Source organism: Pristiophorus japonicus, chromosome 6 (assembly GCF_044704955.1).
Source record: "Pristiophorus japonicus isolate sPriJap1 chromosome 6, sPriJap1.hap1, whole genome shotgun sequence".
Lineage (NCBI taxonomy): Eukaryota > Metazoa > Chordata > Chondrichthyes > Pristiophoridae > Pristiophorus > Pristiophorus japonicus.
The window spans coordinates 75703612-75719685 of NC_091982.1; positions in this window are offsets into that span (position 1 = coordinate 75703612).

The window sequence follows — 16074 nt, forward strand, 5'->3', positions numbered from 1 at the left end:
CCGAGTTCACAATGTTAACTCCCTGGTCCATCGCCACGTTGGGACCAGGGCTGCGCGTGTAAATTAGCTTAGTCTCCTCTCCCCCTGCCATGAAGGTCTGAGCTATCAACGCCGCCCCTTCTAACGTCAAGTCCTTGGCCTCTATGAGCTTCCTGAAAATCCCAGCATGATTAATGCCCTCAATGAAAAAGTCCCTTAACACCTCCCCCCTGCAGGTGTCTGTGAACTTACAGAGACTGGTCAAGCGCCGCAGGTCCGCAATGAAGTCCGAGATGTATTGTCCCTCCCGACACCGGTGTGTGTAGAACTGGTGCCGGGCCATGTGTATGCTACTCGCCGGCTTGAGATGCTCACTGATCAGCTGGCTGAGCTCTTCAAAGGACTTGTCCGCTGGCTTTTGGGGTGCGAGCAGGTCTTTCATCAGCGCATACGTCTGTGGTCCGCAGCTGGTCAGTAGATGCACCCTCCGCTTGTCAGCCGCTGTCGCTCCCAGCCAGTCCTTCGTGACAAAGCTCTGCTGGAGTCTTTCCACGAAGTCGTACCAGTCCTCACCCACATAGTAACGTTCCTCTGTGCTACCGGTGACCATCCTCGTGGTTCGGTGATTCCCGTTTCTCATCGCCAAATGTGGTGTCCCTGCACCGTACTACAAACTCACACGAGGCATGTGCTGCAGACACAGTCACTACGTGACCTTAACCTTTATTCCCAGGACCAAGGAGTGTTGACCCTGGGTGGGACCTCCCCTTTTATAACTGGAAACCCAGGTGAGGAGTGTCTCCCACAAGTTCACCCCTTGTGGTCAGGGTGTGCATTTCTAGGGTATAAATACAGTGTACAGGAGTTGCATGAAGGTTACAGTCACATGAAAATTACCATTGCATGATGGTTACATACATGACAGGTGACCAGATCTTCGATGCATTGGGGGGCATATCCCGACAGCTGGCCACCATGACTGAGTACGTTCCGCAGATAGCGGGGGCTCCGGAGGTGATAGCCAGGAACACGGCTGGCACAGGCCTCTCAGTGGTCCCAGAGTGTGGCACTGCACCCCTAGGTTCCGCACCACCACTGCAAACGACAGATGAGAGGCAGGACCAAGATCCTGTTTCTGGATCAGAGAATGTTCCCCCCTCGCCACCCCCCGCTCCCGTACCCGTCTAATCACCGCCTCTGCCTTCATCCCCCCCAATGAGGCACCGTCTGAGGAGCTCTTCAGCCACGCTCCGTGGAGCGAGGAGGGGAAGGGGTAGAGATGGGGAGAAGAAGGGGAGGGGGAAGGAAAGTGAGGTGCATGTCCGCAGGTGATGGCTGTGGTTATATCTCCATCTCGGTGTATGCAATTTGTTGTAATGTATGGGGGAGGGTCCCATCCTCCTGCTTTGCCTTTGTATTCTGTGTTGCTAGACATGTTGACCATTTGATTGATGTCAATGGTGGAAAAAGTGGGGTGAGGGTGGGGTGTTTTTTCCCATGATACTTATGATTTCAGACCAATGGCTGTCTTAAATTTTTTTTATTCAAGATAATCTTGTTGTGTATTGTCTCAGATAGCTGGACCGTTACACACTGGTGATTCCTTAACATGAAAGGGTTAAATAAAACTTAACTTCAATCAACTTAAACTTTAACTGGCACCAAGGTAATGCCCACCATTGATGTCTGAGCTGCACACACACAGCAGTGTGTCAGCTTTGTCAATCACAGCAATGTTCTTTCAGGCAAATCGTTCTGTTATGAGCTCCTGATGTAAGAGTCTTGCAGCTATGTAGCCACCACGGGCCCTTTCCTGCGATCTGGAGGGGGGCTTGGGCCTGGTTGCATAGCCAGCCTGATTGTCTGGCCGTAGGTCAGCGCCAGCCCCTCATCCTCCTCTTCCTCTCTCTCCTGAAGTGGACCATCAGTCCCTTCTGGCAATTCTTGTCCCCTCCTGATAGCCAGGTTGTGCAGCATTGAACACACGACCATGAATTTAGCTACTTGCTCAGGGTTACATTGTAGCTCGCCTCCTGAGTGCTCCAGGCATCTAAAGCGCTGCTTAAGCACAGTTATTGTTTTCTGGACCACATTGCGTGTGTCTCTGTGGCTCTGGTTGTATCACTTCTTGGTGTGGGTGTCATGCAGCGACGGTCATCAGCCAAGTGGTTAAGCCATATTGGTTGTCACCAAGCATCCAGCATTGTCCTTGTGGCTGACTCTTAAACATGTCAAAGACAATGCTCTCACCCAGGATGTGAGCCTCATCGAAGCTGCTCGGACATTTGGCATTCACTGCCATTATGATCTGGTTGTGGTCGACAACTAGTTGGACCTTCAGGGAGTGAAATCCTTTTCTGTTACAAAAAAGCTTTGGATCCTGAGAAGGTGCCCGCATGGCGATGTGAGTGCACTGTATTGTTCCCTGCACCCTGGGGAACTTAGCAATGTGGTAGAATGCTCCAGCCCTGTCAGTCTGAGCCTCCGTGGTCATGGGGAAGCTGATAAAGTCCATCCTTCGCATGTACAGGGCCTCCGTGACCTGTCTAATGCAGCGATGTGTGGCATGGTGAGACAGAGGGCAAATCTCGTCCGCGGAGGACCGAAAGGAACCAGACGCGTAGAAAGACAGTGCCGCAGTGACCTTGACCTCGACCAACACTGATGTCCTGCAGGCTGCATATGTGGCCTGATGAGCTCGCATATTTCATTGATCACCACCTTACGGAAGCGCAATCTCCAAAGGAAGGTGTGCTCGGACACGTCAAGGTAAGACCTCTTTTTCCTGTAAGTGCGGGGTGTGTATGGTCTGCACCTCCTCCTCATTCTGGCATATCTTAAATTGGGCACAAAATGATGTGCATCACACATTGAGCCATGTGCATTCTGCAGCATCTGCAAATTAATCGATGCAGGCTGAGAAATGACTGGCCCCATTGCATGGAAGTATAATATTGATTGATCAGAAGCAATAATTTCCTCACTAACATACACCTTGAGTAAACCCCAATAGTCCAGAGTCTGAAAATATGTCTGTTGAGATGGTCACTTCACCTGAGAAGAATCCAGAGTCAATGCAAACTCACTTATTGAAGCAGCCTTTTGAATGAAGCGACCTGCGATTTTAAAAATGGCGCCCACACTGCTGTGATTAGTTCAGTTCCACTTTATCTGAGCGGTGTTTTGGGCGAGCGATATTGTGGGTGAGATGTGTGCGAGGTGGTGAAAGTGACTCTTGGCAATCTCCCGGGTGTTAGTTTCGGCAAATGTGATTTTTACGACAAAAAAAGTGGGTGGGCGGTATTATTGAATCTCGGCGTTAATTACGTGCGGAAAGTAACGCTGGGTGATATTATGGCCGTTGATTTCATCCATTCTTATGATTCCGCCCCCAAAAAGTGGGCGGGCGGTATTATTTTCTCCCGGCGTTACGCACATGGGGAAAGTAATGCTCGCCAATAAGTATCCGAAAAATGACCGTCAGTTTCCATTTTGTGGCTAAATGAGTGATATCTGCGCGTTATATCATTTCAGCTGTAAAATGGTCGTTATGTGGGCGTTATGCATGCAAAAAAGTGTAAAATCTTGCACATACTCACAGAATCATATCTTTCAGCCAACGTCCCAGACTCCTCCATCACCCTAGTGCTACTCCTGGCATGCCCTTGTAAACTCCTTATTGAACTGGCTTGGTCCCCTGGCTTGATGTTAATGGTAGAGTGAGAGATATGCCAGGCCATGAGGTTACAGATTGTGGTGGAGTACAATTCTGTTGCTGCCGATGACCCACAGTGCCTCATGGATGCCCAGTTTTGAGCTGCTAGATCTGTTCTGAATCTATCCCATTTAGCACAGTGGTCGTGCCACACAACACAATGTCGGGTGTCCTCAGTGTGAAGATGGGAATTCGTCTCTACAATGACTGTGCGGTGGTTACTGCTATCAATGCTGTCATGGACAGATGCATCTATAACAGGTAGATTGGTGAGGATGAGGTCAAGTAGGTTTTTCCCTCGTGTTGATTCTCTCACCACCTGCCCCAGGCCCAGTCTGGCAGCTATGTCCTTCAGGTCATACCGAGCCACTCTTGGTGATGGACATTGAAGTCCCCCACCTAGAGTACTTTCTGTGCCCTTGCTACACTCAGTGCTTCTTCCAAGTGGTGTTCAAGATGGAGGAGTACTGATTCATCAGCTGAGGGAGGGTGGTAGGTGGTAATCAGCAGGAGGTTTCCTTTCCCATGCTTGACCTGAAGCCATGAGACTTCATGGGATCTGGAGTCAATGTTGAGGACTCCCAAGGCCACTCACTCCCGACTGTATACTACTGTGCCACCGCCTCTGGTGATTCTGTCCTGCCGGTGGGACAGGACATACCCAGGGATGGTGATGGAGGAGTCTGGGATATTGGCTGAAAGATATGATTCTGTGAGTATGACTATGTCATGCCCTTGCTTGACTAATCTGTAGGACAGATCTCAAGTCCCCAGATGTTAGTGAGGAGGTCTTTGCAGGGTCGCCTGGGCTGGGTGTGTCATTGTCGTGTCCGTAGCCGTGCCAAAGTCGATGCTGGGTGGTCCATCTGGTTTTATTCTTCTTATTGCTTTTCTGAGCAGTTTGTTACAAATGAGTGACTTACTGTGCCATTTCAGGGGGCAGCTAAGAGTCAACCACATTGCTGTGGGTCTGGAGTCACATATAGGCCAGACCGGGTAAGGGTGGCAGATTTCCTTCCCTAAAGGACATTAGTGAACCAGATGGGTTATTATGACAATCCAATTGTTTCATGGTCACCATTATTGATACTACCTTTTTATTCCAGATTTATTTAACTAACTGAATTTAAATTCCCCGGCTGTAGTGGTGAGATTTGAACTCACATCTCTGGATCATTAGTCCAGGCCTCTGGGTTACTAGTCCAATAACACACTCTGTTACTGTTCCCTTGCTCTTCCTCCAACTGTTCATTTATCTATTCAGAAGAAAGAAGCAAAGATGGCACCCATGATCAACTGAAAATGCTTAGTTAGGTCAGTAAGGCAACCAAATCAAAAAGAAGCAATCTCCAAGCTCTGAAATGCCTTGGCAATGCAGTAAACTGAAATGCAAAGAAATCCTATTAATCCAAATGAATGCCACTTTAAATTTTGCTCCAGTCACGTCAGTCAGTTTCCGAGGCCAATCTTGCAAGGTTTATTGAGCAGGTTACCACTGGGTGGATTCCGACCCACCCAGTTAGAATAGCAGTGGGGTCCCAATGACATCGTGGAACTCTTTAAATATATTCATTAAACACCCACTGGTTTTCGGTGGGTACATTTCCGAACTGACTCAGTCGCTCGGTAAAACTCCTGATCATTCAGTTCACAGCAGGGTCAAGGTGGTAAGTGGATTCACCGACCCCCCCCCACCCCTTTTTAACCGCTCACCCAACCCATTCTTGCCGGGTGTGTTAGGTTAAATTCGCAGCCCTAATCTATTCATGCATCTTCAGCCTGACACTTGGAATCTCAATTTCCCATTAACTTATCCTATTATGGTGTATGACAGTTTTGAACAATGTGGGAAAGAAGATGCAGCCCAGACAAACTCCTGTCTTCACTTTAATGACCTACTTGATGGGCCTAACCTAGCAGTACTGCAGCAGGAGATGATTAATGGAGCAAATCAACACGTTTCTTGGTGTGTAGCCATGTTCTATCACTTCAGACTACCTGGGACTAATTCCCACTCGAGTTGTACAAATAAACATAATGCAACAAAACAGGTCTATACTACTCATATAGGAGTGCAAAACCACTGAATAACCTTTTTGCCATTTAAATATAAATCTGATATAAATCTTTAGGTTTGTAGACTGAAACTAACAAGTTATACTTTCACTCTCCATCAGTGCCTTAGCTAACCCGATGAAAATTGTGTACTGCAATAATTTTGTCCCTGTGCTAGTTTAAACCTATATTTTGCTGACTCCTTCGCATTGTAAATCATTGCATAGTTTAGTCTTTAGATTGCTGTATTTTTTATATTTACACCCCTGCTTGCTGACCCATTGTAACATAAAATTCTAAATTTACTAAATAATGTATAATTTAGCAATAACTCGCCATATTGCAATAAACGAGGCAGTAAAATAAAGGCCTTGAGCTTAATTTTATGCATAAATAAATGTACTTATTAGGTGCGTTTTCAATCTGTAAACCATAAAACACCACAATTTAGTCATACATTTAGGCATAGCTAAACCATTTATGTTTTTCTTCAAAGTTACATTAAACAAAACATTTTTTAGAACCCGCCTTTGGTTGACAACCACAGAAGATTCCCGAGTGGAGTAGACCCTGACCCGCTCCTCGGAAACAAGTTTCCAAAAGGGGTCTTCAACAGGCCTGGGGCCCCTCATTTACATATTCAGAGGGCCTAACACCTGTTTGAGGTGTCAGCCTGGGATGCCTATAAAACAGGCCCCACAAATGTAACAGTGGGACCAACACCTGTGCAAATTTTTCTAGCCATGCCTGCTGAAGAAACTCTTTGCCAAGGTAGAGTTTTGTGTGGCCATTATTAATGTGTAAGTTTATCAGTGAGTGTGGGGCAGCATCACAGCTGAACCTAATCCTGCCTCACATTCACATACATGCACTTCCAGCAGGGATCGCTGGAAAGCCCTGGCTGATTTTTCCCAATCTAACTCAGTGATGCTGATTGCAGCACAACTCGCAAAACACCAGCTGAGGTTGGCCAACTCTGGGATCTAACCTGGGATCTTCCTGGTCTTTTGGAAGCTCAGTTACTCAGTAAATAAAATAGCTCAGCCGACAGGTGAGTGTTACACACACCTGGTTACAGAGCAGCATTAAAAAGGCAAAGAAACAAATTTCCTGCCCATTAACTGAATCAGACAAATCTGTGCAGAGAACCTAAATAGTTAAGGTACCAAATTAAATAATGGAGATACTGGCCAAAGCAGTGAAGTGACATGCCCCACTTCTATGTTTATAGGAACATTCCTCAGGACTGTCATTGGGCCAAATGCCTTTGGAAAATTTGGCCCAGAAGTGTTTTTCTACTCTCCAGTACCTCAGTCTAAAATTTTGATTCTGTCATTGATATGCAACTGTTCGAACTTCACGAGGGCCTCTTACGCACAGAATATCTTCAATCATAAGTTGTCTTACAGAGTGTCATATTACACAGAATTTTACATCACAGAAACATGCCACTCAGCCCAACAGGTCTATGTTGGTGTTTATGCTGCAAGGGGCCTCCTCCTTGAAAAATGTCTATTACTCTGTGTACGTCTGTGAGCCATGAGCAAAGAGTACTAAATACTGTACAGAAAACATAGGCAGTCACTGAGATTCATTGACTGCATAACTTATTTCTATGTCAGACTTTCTTCAGTGGTGACACTTGTGCCTCTGAGTCAGAAGGTTGTTTGTTCAAATCTCACTCCAGAGATCTGAGCGCATAGCGTAGACTGGCACTTCAGGACAGCACCGAGAGACTGCTGTATTGTCTGAGGTGCTGTCTTTCAGATGAGACATTAATTCAAGACTGAGGGCTCAATTTTCCCCAGTGATTTACGCCGATTTTTTGGAGTAGGCTGCTTTTTTTGGCGTATTGAGTCAAATTTTTGGCCTATTTATTTTTTTCAAACTTTTCTCCTGCGATCTGTGCTGGCATAACTGACTTTGTTACAATTTTTCTAGGACAGTTTTTTTTGACATCATGTCTGCGGCAGTTTTTTCAATTGTTCGCAGTTTGGACAACATTTTTTCTATTATGTTGGCGTATCTGTCCACTCACGAAAAACCTTCTGGTGAGTTAAGAAAACCAGCGCACATTCACAAATTGGCGCTGAAAGACGCCACTGTTTTTAAATCAAAGATTTTGGAGGGAGTCAAGACCACTGTCAAAATCAATAATAAAGTTCAACTTTTTTTTAACCTGTCAACGTAGAAGCGTAAATTTGTTGGAATTCACAAGCTCTCTCATTTTTTTACTCACTCATACTCCACCAGCGAACGTCTTGAAGAAGGCCTGGAGAGTTATAGGTTTGGCCGGCAGAATCGGCCTCACGTCCAGACACAGTGGCTTAGGGTTCGGCTACAAAACAAGCCGTGGGGGTGGGGGGTGGAGAGGAGAGGAGAGGAGGGAGAGATAGCCGATCTTACGGCTTGTAGCCCGGGAGGGAGAGGGAGAGAGAGAGCCGATCTTATGGCTTGTAGCCGGGGAGGGAGAGAGATAGTTGATCTTACGGCTTGTTGCCCGGGGGGGGGGAGAGAGAGAGACGATCTAATGGCTTGTAGCCCGGGGAGGGAGAGAGATAGCCGATCTTACAGCTTGTAGCCCGGGGAGGGGGAGAGAGAGGTCACAAGACTCAAGGGCGGGAGGGGGTTGGGGGAGAGAGGAGACCCTGAGGGCTCAGCGACAACTATTCCACATGGACATGTTTACTGTTTGGAGCTGTTTCATAATGTTGTGTTGTGTTAATGGAACATAGTTCAGTTTTAATGTAAAATATATTTTATTCAAAAGTTTATAATAACTTAACTTTAATAAAATGATTCTTGTATCAAACTTTACTTTAAGATCATTCTTTAAGATCACTTAAAAACTTTAAGATCACTTATCAACTTGTAAATTTACATAACTTATAAAAAACTTTTAATTTGAGAACAGTTACAACAGTAACAATGATAATAACAAAAACAACAACAACAGCAGCAAAGAAAGGCTGCACCCATCTCTCGTCTCTCTTATTCTAAGACCACCCACTGCGCTTGGTCTTGGACTCTCCACCACCCCTGCCCGCAGGTGGTGGTGCAGTGTTTCTGGACTTGGTACCAAGCTGATTCCTTCTAACATCTCGGGTACTGCACATCTCTTCGGATTGCAGTGGGAGTGACAGTTGATTCTGTCAATGGGTGCAGGGTCTGGGTGTGTTCCCTTATTGCAGCAGCTAACTCCAACATGCCGTCCCTCATGCACCCTGACAGTGTTTCAGTGGCCTGCAACTGGCCAATGATGTGGTTTGCACTACCTCTGACATTCCCTCCCTTATGGCCAGTGACGTGGTTTGCACTACCTCTGACATTCCCTCCCTCATGACTGATGATCCCGGATATCGTTCCCATTTCTCAAAAAAGTATTGTTACTTCTCCCGACAGTCTCACAACCTCATCACTCACCCCACTGATGGTGTCCAGGAATGATCAGGTAAGGTCAATGCTCTCCGCACTCAATGACTTCATCTGAATCACATCTATTACATCCTGCATCTCAGGAGAGCATGGTCGAGCTCTCCTTCCCCTCCTCCCCATAGGTGTGGCTCGCAGCATCCCACTAGAACCCGCAGCCTTGGACGCGGGGCCCTGGGTGTGCCTTGCTGCACCACACCACTGGAACCCACAGCCTTGGACGTGGGGCCCTGGGTATGCCTTGCTGCACCACAACACTGGGACCCGCAGCCTGGGATGGTGGGAAACCATGGAATGTCCCACCAACACTCAAACCACTAGTCACGGAAAGGGCTGGCACCTCCATGAGCGGCACCTTCTCCAAAGTCAGTACAACAGTGGGAGCTTCATCTAGCTTCATCCTCTCCCCCTCCTCCCCATGTTCTTGGTCTGGAGGGTGGGATTGGAAGATGTTCTCCTCTTCAGGCTCATCCTCGTCTGAATCTTCTTCTGCATTGTTAGGGTTGGCCTCAAGTTCTGCAAAATATAAAGAACAGTCAAATGGTTTGCAGCAGAAGAAGGGGCAGGATGGGTGGCATGAGTAGGCTCACACATCGCAGACCAGACAGCAGGTTGATTTGAAGGACCACAATGAATTTGCAGGACTTACCCTTTCCCTCGAGTGTGGGTCCAGCTTGTGCAGTGGTGATTGTTTTTCTCCAGGCAAGACCCATCAAAGCAGTGACCCTCTCTTCCAACGGTGTCAGTGGGTTCAGATTTGCCAGGCCTCCTCCTGTTCAAGTTCTTTCCCTTTTGTTGTGTGCCATTTTCCTCTGCAAAGATAAAAATGCAACTTTTTAGAGAGGGTGTCTTTCTGTTGGGTGGGACATATACAGCTGGTCACATTTACAATTGCATTGAATAAATGAAAATATTACTTACACTACTTGACCAAGGTCGTGCCATTTCTTTTTACACTGGCTTCCAGATCTCGTTGTGTTCACCACTGTGCAGTAATCTTCTGCAACTTGATTCCAGCATTTCTTCATTTCTTTGGGTGGAACTTTTATGTGACCTCTGTTGGTATCCAGCTCCTGCCATCTGTTCTCAATCACAGTAACTAGTGTCTCCACTTCTGCCGGTAAGAAATCCTTGGTCCTTGCTCCGCATTGTATCTTGTACTGCTCCAGCTGCGCTTTTTCCAATGCTCTCACAGCACTCCTTCTCTCACACACACACAACTGGCTCTTTAAAAATGGCCAATTGCCAAATCTAAGCTATACTGAGCATGCGTGTCCATTGGAAAGACGTCAAAAATGTATCTTTTTTTCCTGCGCATGCGCAGAAGGTACGGCATTGTTTTTTGGCACAGACAGCAAGCTCCACCCCCCCGAGGCGACTGGACACGCTGTGCGTCACCAAATTTGAATTATAGATCGGGGAAATTTTGGCAAAATATTTCTGCCGCATTTCTGGCCTAGAAAACTTGGCGTAACTCTGACAATATGCCAGAAAACGGGCTTGGGGAAAATTGAGCACTTTGTCTGTCCTCTCAGGTAGATGTCACTCCAATGTTCTCACTTAGTTTTATTTGGGTGTAGCCCATTCAAAATACCGTGCAGGCGAGTTTTTCACATTGGAAAGCTGGCTAGCCAGTTGCGTGGGAGGTCCCAGGAGCTGCACAGCCGCAGAGAGAGCATTGGTCACACATCGCATGGCATGGTTTGAAGCACAGCAGGGGAGTTCTCCTGCTGTCCTGGCCAATAGTTATACCTGAACCAACTTTACCACAGCAGATAGAAACATAGACATAGAAAATAGGTGCAAGAGCAGGCCATTCAGCTCTTCTAGCCTGCACCGCCATTCAATGAGTTCATGGCTGAACATGAAACTTCAGTACCCCCTTCCTGCTTTCTCGCCATAACCCTTGATCCCCCGAGTAGTAAGGACTTCATCTAACTCCCTTTTGAATATATTTAGTGAATTGGCCTCAACTACTTTCTGTGGTAGAGAATTCCACAGGTTCACCACTCTCTGGGTGAAGAAGTTTCTCCTCATTTCGGTCCTAAATGGCTTACCCCTTATCCTCAGACTGTGACCCCTGGTTCTGGACTTCCCCAACATTGGGAACATTCTTCCTGCATCTAACCTGTCTAAACCCGTCAGAATTTTAAACGTTTCCATGAGGTCCCCTCTCATTCTTCTGAACTCCAGTGAATACAAGCCCAGTTGATCCAATCTTTCTTGATAGGTCAGTCCCGCCATCCCGGGAATCAGTCTGGTGAATCTTCGCTGCACTCCCTCAATAGCAAGAATGTCCTTCCTCAAGTTAGGATACCAAAATGTACACAATACTCCAGGTGTGGCCTCACCAAGGCCCTGTACAACTGTAGCAACACCTCCCTGCCCCTGTATTCAAATCCCCTCGCTATGAAGGCCAACATGCCATTTGCTTTCTTAACCGCCTGCTGTACCTGCATGCCAACCTTCAATGACTGATGTACCATGACACCCAGGTCTCGTTGCACCTTCCCTTTTCCTAATCTGTCACCATTCAGATAATAGTCTGTCTCTCTGTTTTTACCACCAAAGTGGATAACCTCACATTTATCTGGTCATTTATTTCATTGGTATTTGTGGAGTCTCGCTGTGCACAAATTAGCTCCCGCATTGGCCTATATTGCAACCCTGACTACACTTCCAAAGTATTTCATTGATTGTGAAGTGCTTTGGGAGGTGAAAAGGGTTAAATAAATATAAGTTCTTGCATTCCTTGGTTTTTTATTTTAATGTAGGTGTTAACCGTCTTATTTGAAATAGGTTAATGCCGCTGCTAAAATAACGGACAAAAGAAAGTCTTAGGAAGGTATTAAGTTAATATTAAATTTCTAGGCTATAGATTGGAAAGTGCTCCCGAACAATAATACCTCAAGCTGTTGAACTAATGTCATAAACCTTGAGCGTTAGACTGGTCCATCACTGTTAACCAATCTCTGGGATGTATTACATTTTTTAAGCACAATCTCCAGTCTGTATTATTCTGCATAATATGTAGAATTGGGGCATTTGTGTAGGTTTCAGTCTGTTTTTGTTTAGAGTTTTTTGTTAACACCTGTTTGGTGTCATGTAGGCCAGAGTTTGATCACCTGATCTGGTGAGCTGCTTGAGTCACTTGTGCACTGCAGATTAGGAGATGTGGGAAGGAGCTTGAGGCAAAGAGGTTAAGGATGCTAATGACTTTGACAGCCACAGGTAAAGCATAGCCACCTCGGTCAGCAGCCAGCAGGTCTTGTTGCAGGACGCCGTATAGATCACGACAGACAGCTTGGAGAAGCGTAGAAATCTCATACATTGTTCCTCAGAGATCTCCAGGAAAGTGACTCAGCCTATAGACCATGAGGGCTGAGGAAGACCTTCTAAGAGAAGCTCCTCTAAACTTCTGTCTTCTACCAGGCCCACCTGCTGCTCCTCCTGATTGCTGAGGTTGCTGCTGCTGTTCCTGCTCTTGTTCCTTCGACCCTTTCTCCATTCAAAAGCATGAAGCTAGAATAGTACCCCTGATAAAAGTGAGTGAGGCAATAAAAATCAATAACAAGCGATTTCACAGCTCAAAGAACCCTTGGAAATCCTAAAAGCACAATAGCACACACATCCCCTGTGATCTGAGGGCCTGCCCCTTTAAATAATCAGTCTCTGAAACCAGCCATGAGGTTGTACTCAGCAGGTTAGGTGCTGTTCAGACCTTCCAATTTTTCAAGTTAAAAAGGCATTGGAGTCCGGATAACATCATAGGGCACCAATTTGCAGGTATGTGTGAGGTGCTCGCCTGCTTCCGGCAGATGCACCAGCCACCTAAGAAAACAGCACAGTTAATGCAGCGACGAGTAGGCATTGAGTCAGAACAGGGCGGTATCTTTAACTTCATAGCCACCTGGTTCCCACTGGGCGGGTAGGGTTAAAATCACTTTGCTCTACCATCAGACCAATCAGCAGCTTCATGAGGTGCTGACACACATGCGGCAGCTGAAGAAGGTGAATGCACACTTTGTTCACTTGGTGGAAAATGAAATCCAAGCCAGAATAGATCAGATTTTCAGCAACTTGGGACGACTTGAAAATGACCAGCAAAGAGCCTCCAAACAGATGGAAGAACGCCAAACTCCAAGTTGATCAAATGAAAATTGGCAGTATGGCTTTGAAATTATACTCTTAGAATATTAATCTATTCCTTTGTCCTCTATTTTGATGGAAGCATTATAAGGTTTTAAGTGAACAGATCAACAGCTCAGTTAAAATAGAGAACTAAGGAATTCCATCTGAATCCACTAAGTGTTTGTACAGTAATCTTTGCACAGTACAATTCAAGGCCTATAATCATAGTACATCAATGCATTTGATGACATGAAGCACTATTTCACACTGAGTTATTTCCCAGAGCCTTGCTTGATTTTAAAATACCTGGATCTGCTAATGGCAACAAGCTGTAGTGTTGCTAAAGCACCTGAGCAAACTGGGGAGCCAAGATAAGCCTGCAACACAAAGAGGCATGTTTAGACTGCACTGTGCATTTTCTTAATTGATTGACATTTAAACGTTTTGGTCTGTTGACAAAACAAGTCAATTAAAAAAAGAAAAATTCTTAATGCTTTATTCATTCATTGCATGTAGGTGTCTGTCCTTATGTTTGTTTTCTCCCATAGCTGTTGAGCCTGGGGAGAAATGTCTGAAATTAAAATTGTACACTCTTTTGGCAACTCAAATAATTAAACACTGACAGATATTCTTGTCCAGATATGAATGGCTGCGTGCTAACTCTCATTCAGATGTTTGTCTGCTATTGTACTTGGCCAACTGAATCAGACTGTTTGGAGGTGGCAGGAACTGTTATATAGGGGCCAAGTTTCGGCCTGAGTTGCTCCTGTTTTTTTGGAGCAACTGGTTTAGAACGGAGTATCTTAGAAATTTGAATTCTCGGCATTTAGTTTGCTCCAGTTCTAGTCAGTTAGAACAGTTTCACTTAGAACAGAATTTTTTTTTCAAAAGGGGGCGTGTCCGGCCACTTACGCCTGTTTTCAAAGTTTAGGCAGTGAAAACTTACTCCAAACTAACTTAGAATGGAGTAAGTGAAGATTTTTGTACATTCGAAAAAACCTTGTCTACACTTTAGAAAATCAGGCGTAGGTTACAAATTAGGCGTAGGGAACGAGGGGGGGGGGAGGGAAGTCATTAAATTCTACAATCAATCCTTAGTTATACTTATACAAATATTATACAAATAAATCCAACCTGAATAAAAATTTATAAGCAAAGAAAAGATTAAATAAACCATGTTCATACCTGTGTGAAACAGCAGCAGCCTTCGAGCTGCTGTGCTTCAGGCAGGCCTTTCATGTTGGAGGCAGGCAGGGGTGTGGCGTCAGTGTCTCGACGGAAGCCCCAACAGGGGCAGCAAGCAGCCTTCGAGCTGAGCTGCGGTGCTTCAGGCAGGCCGTCATTCTCTTAGTGGCTGGCCGCAAAGGATCAACACCGGACGGACGTGAGGCCATTCGGCCATGGGATAGCAGTGGCGTCAGTGGCTGGTTAGGCAGGCAGCCGAAGAATCAACACCGGACCGACGCAGCTCTTTAAGGTGCTTGAGGCCATTCGGCCATGCTTTAGGGGCGGCGTCAGTGGCTCGACGGCAGCCGAAGATACAACAGCAGCCTTCAAGCTGTGAGGGGGACTGAGGCCACTTGGACAGGGATAGGGAGAGGCAGCCACATAGACAGTTTTATACTTAAATTTGCAGAATGGGTGCTGCATTGTCAACACCACGTATTATGCAATGGTTTGCCATCAATTCACTGCATAGGAGAGAATTGATTAGAGCTCACTGCACCAGGAACATCGTAGCCCGTAGGTTGATGGGCAGGAGACCTTACCCACGTTGACAATATCGAATCAGGCGCTCGTACCTGGACATGAGCGAGGCTGATTGTGTGAAAAGGCTGCATTTTCGCGGAGAAGTTGTCACTGAGATCTGTGATATGGTGAGAGCAGATTTGCAGCCCAGAAGCAGAACGCCAACTGCCCTGTCTGTTGCAGTGAAGGTAACAGCTGCACTTTCTTTCTATGCCTCAGGATCATTTCAGGCTACAACTGGAGATGTGTGTGCCATCTCTCAACGTGCAATACATGCCTGCATTTACCAGGTCACGGCTGCACTGTATGCGCGAAGGAATGACTTAATCAATTTCCCAATGACCGCACAAGCGATCCATGAGAGGGCTGTGGGCTTCTTCAGGATTGCTGGCTTCCCAAAGGTACAGGGCTGCATTGATTGTACCCACATAGCCTTGCGAGCACCTGTGGAGGATTCTGAGCAGTAACGAAATAGGAAAGGTTTCCACTCTATCAATGTGCAGCTTGTGTGTGACGACAAGCAGTGCATCATGTCAGTCGATGCGAGATACCCTGGCAGCACCCATGATGCGTTCATCCTACGCGACAGCATTCTATCTGACATGTTTCAGCAGCAGCCAGAAGGGCAGAGCTGGCTACTGGGAGACAAAGGGTACGGCCTGACCACCTGGCTCATGACGCCCCTACGTGTGACACGGACAGAAGCTGACCGTCAATACAACATGGCGCACATTGCGATGCGCAGCATCATTGAGAGGACCATTGGCATATTGAAACAGCAATTCCGATGCCTGGACCATTCCGGAGGACAGTTGCTATACTCTCCTCAGATTGTCGGTCACTTCACTGTTGTGTGCTGCATGCTTCATAACTTAGCCATCATGAGGCAGCAGGAGCTGGTAGTGGAACCCGAAGACCTACGTGAGGGTCCAGTGCATGATGATAGTATTACGGAAGACCAGGATGTGGATGATAACGACGATTAGGAAAGCATGCAAGTGCCTGATGACGGA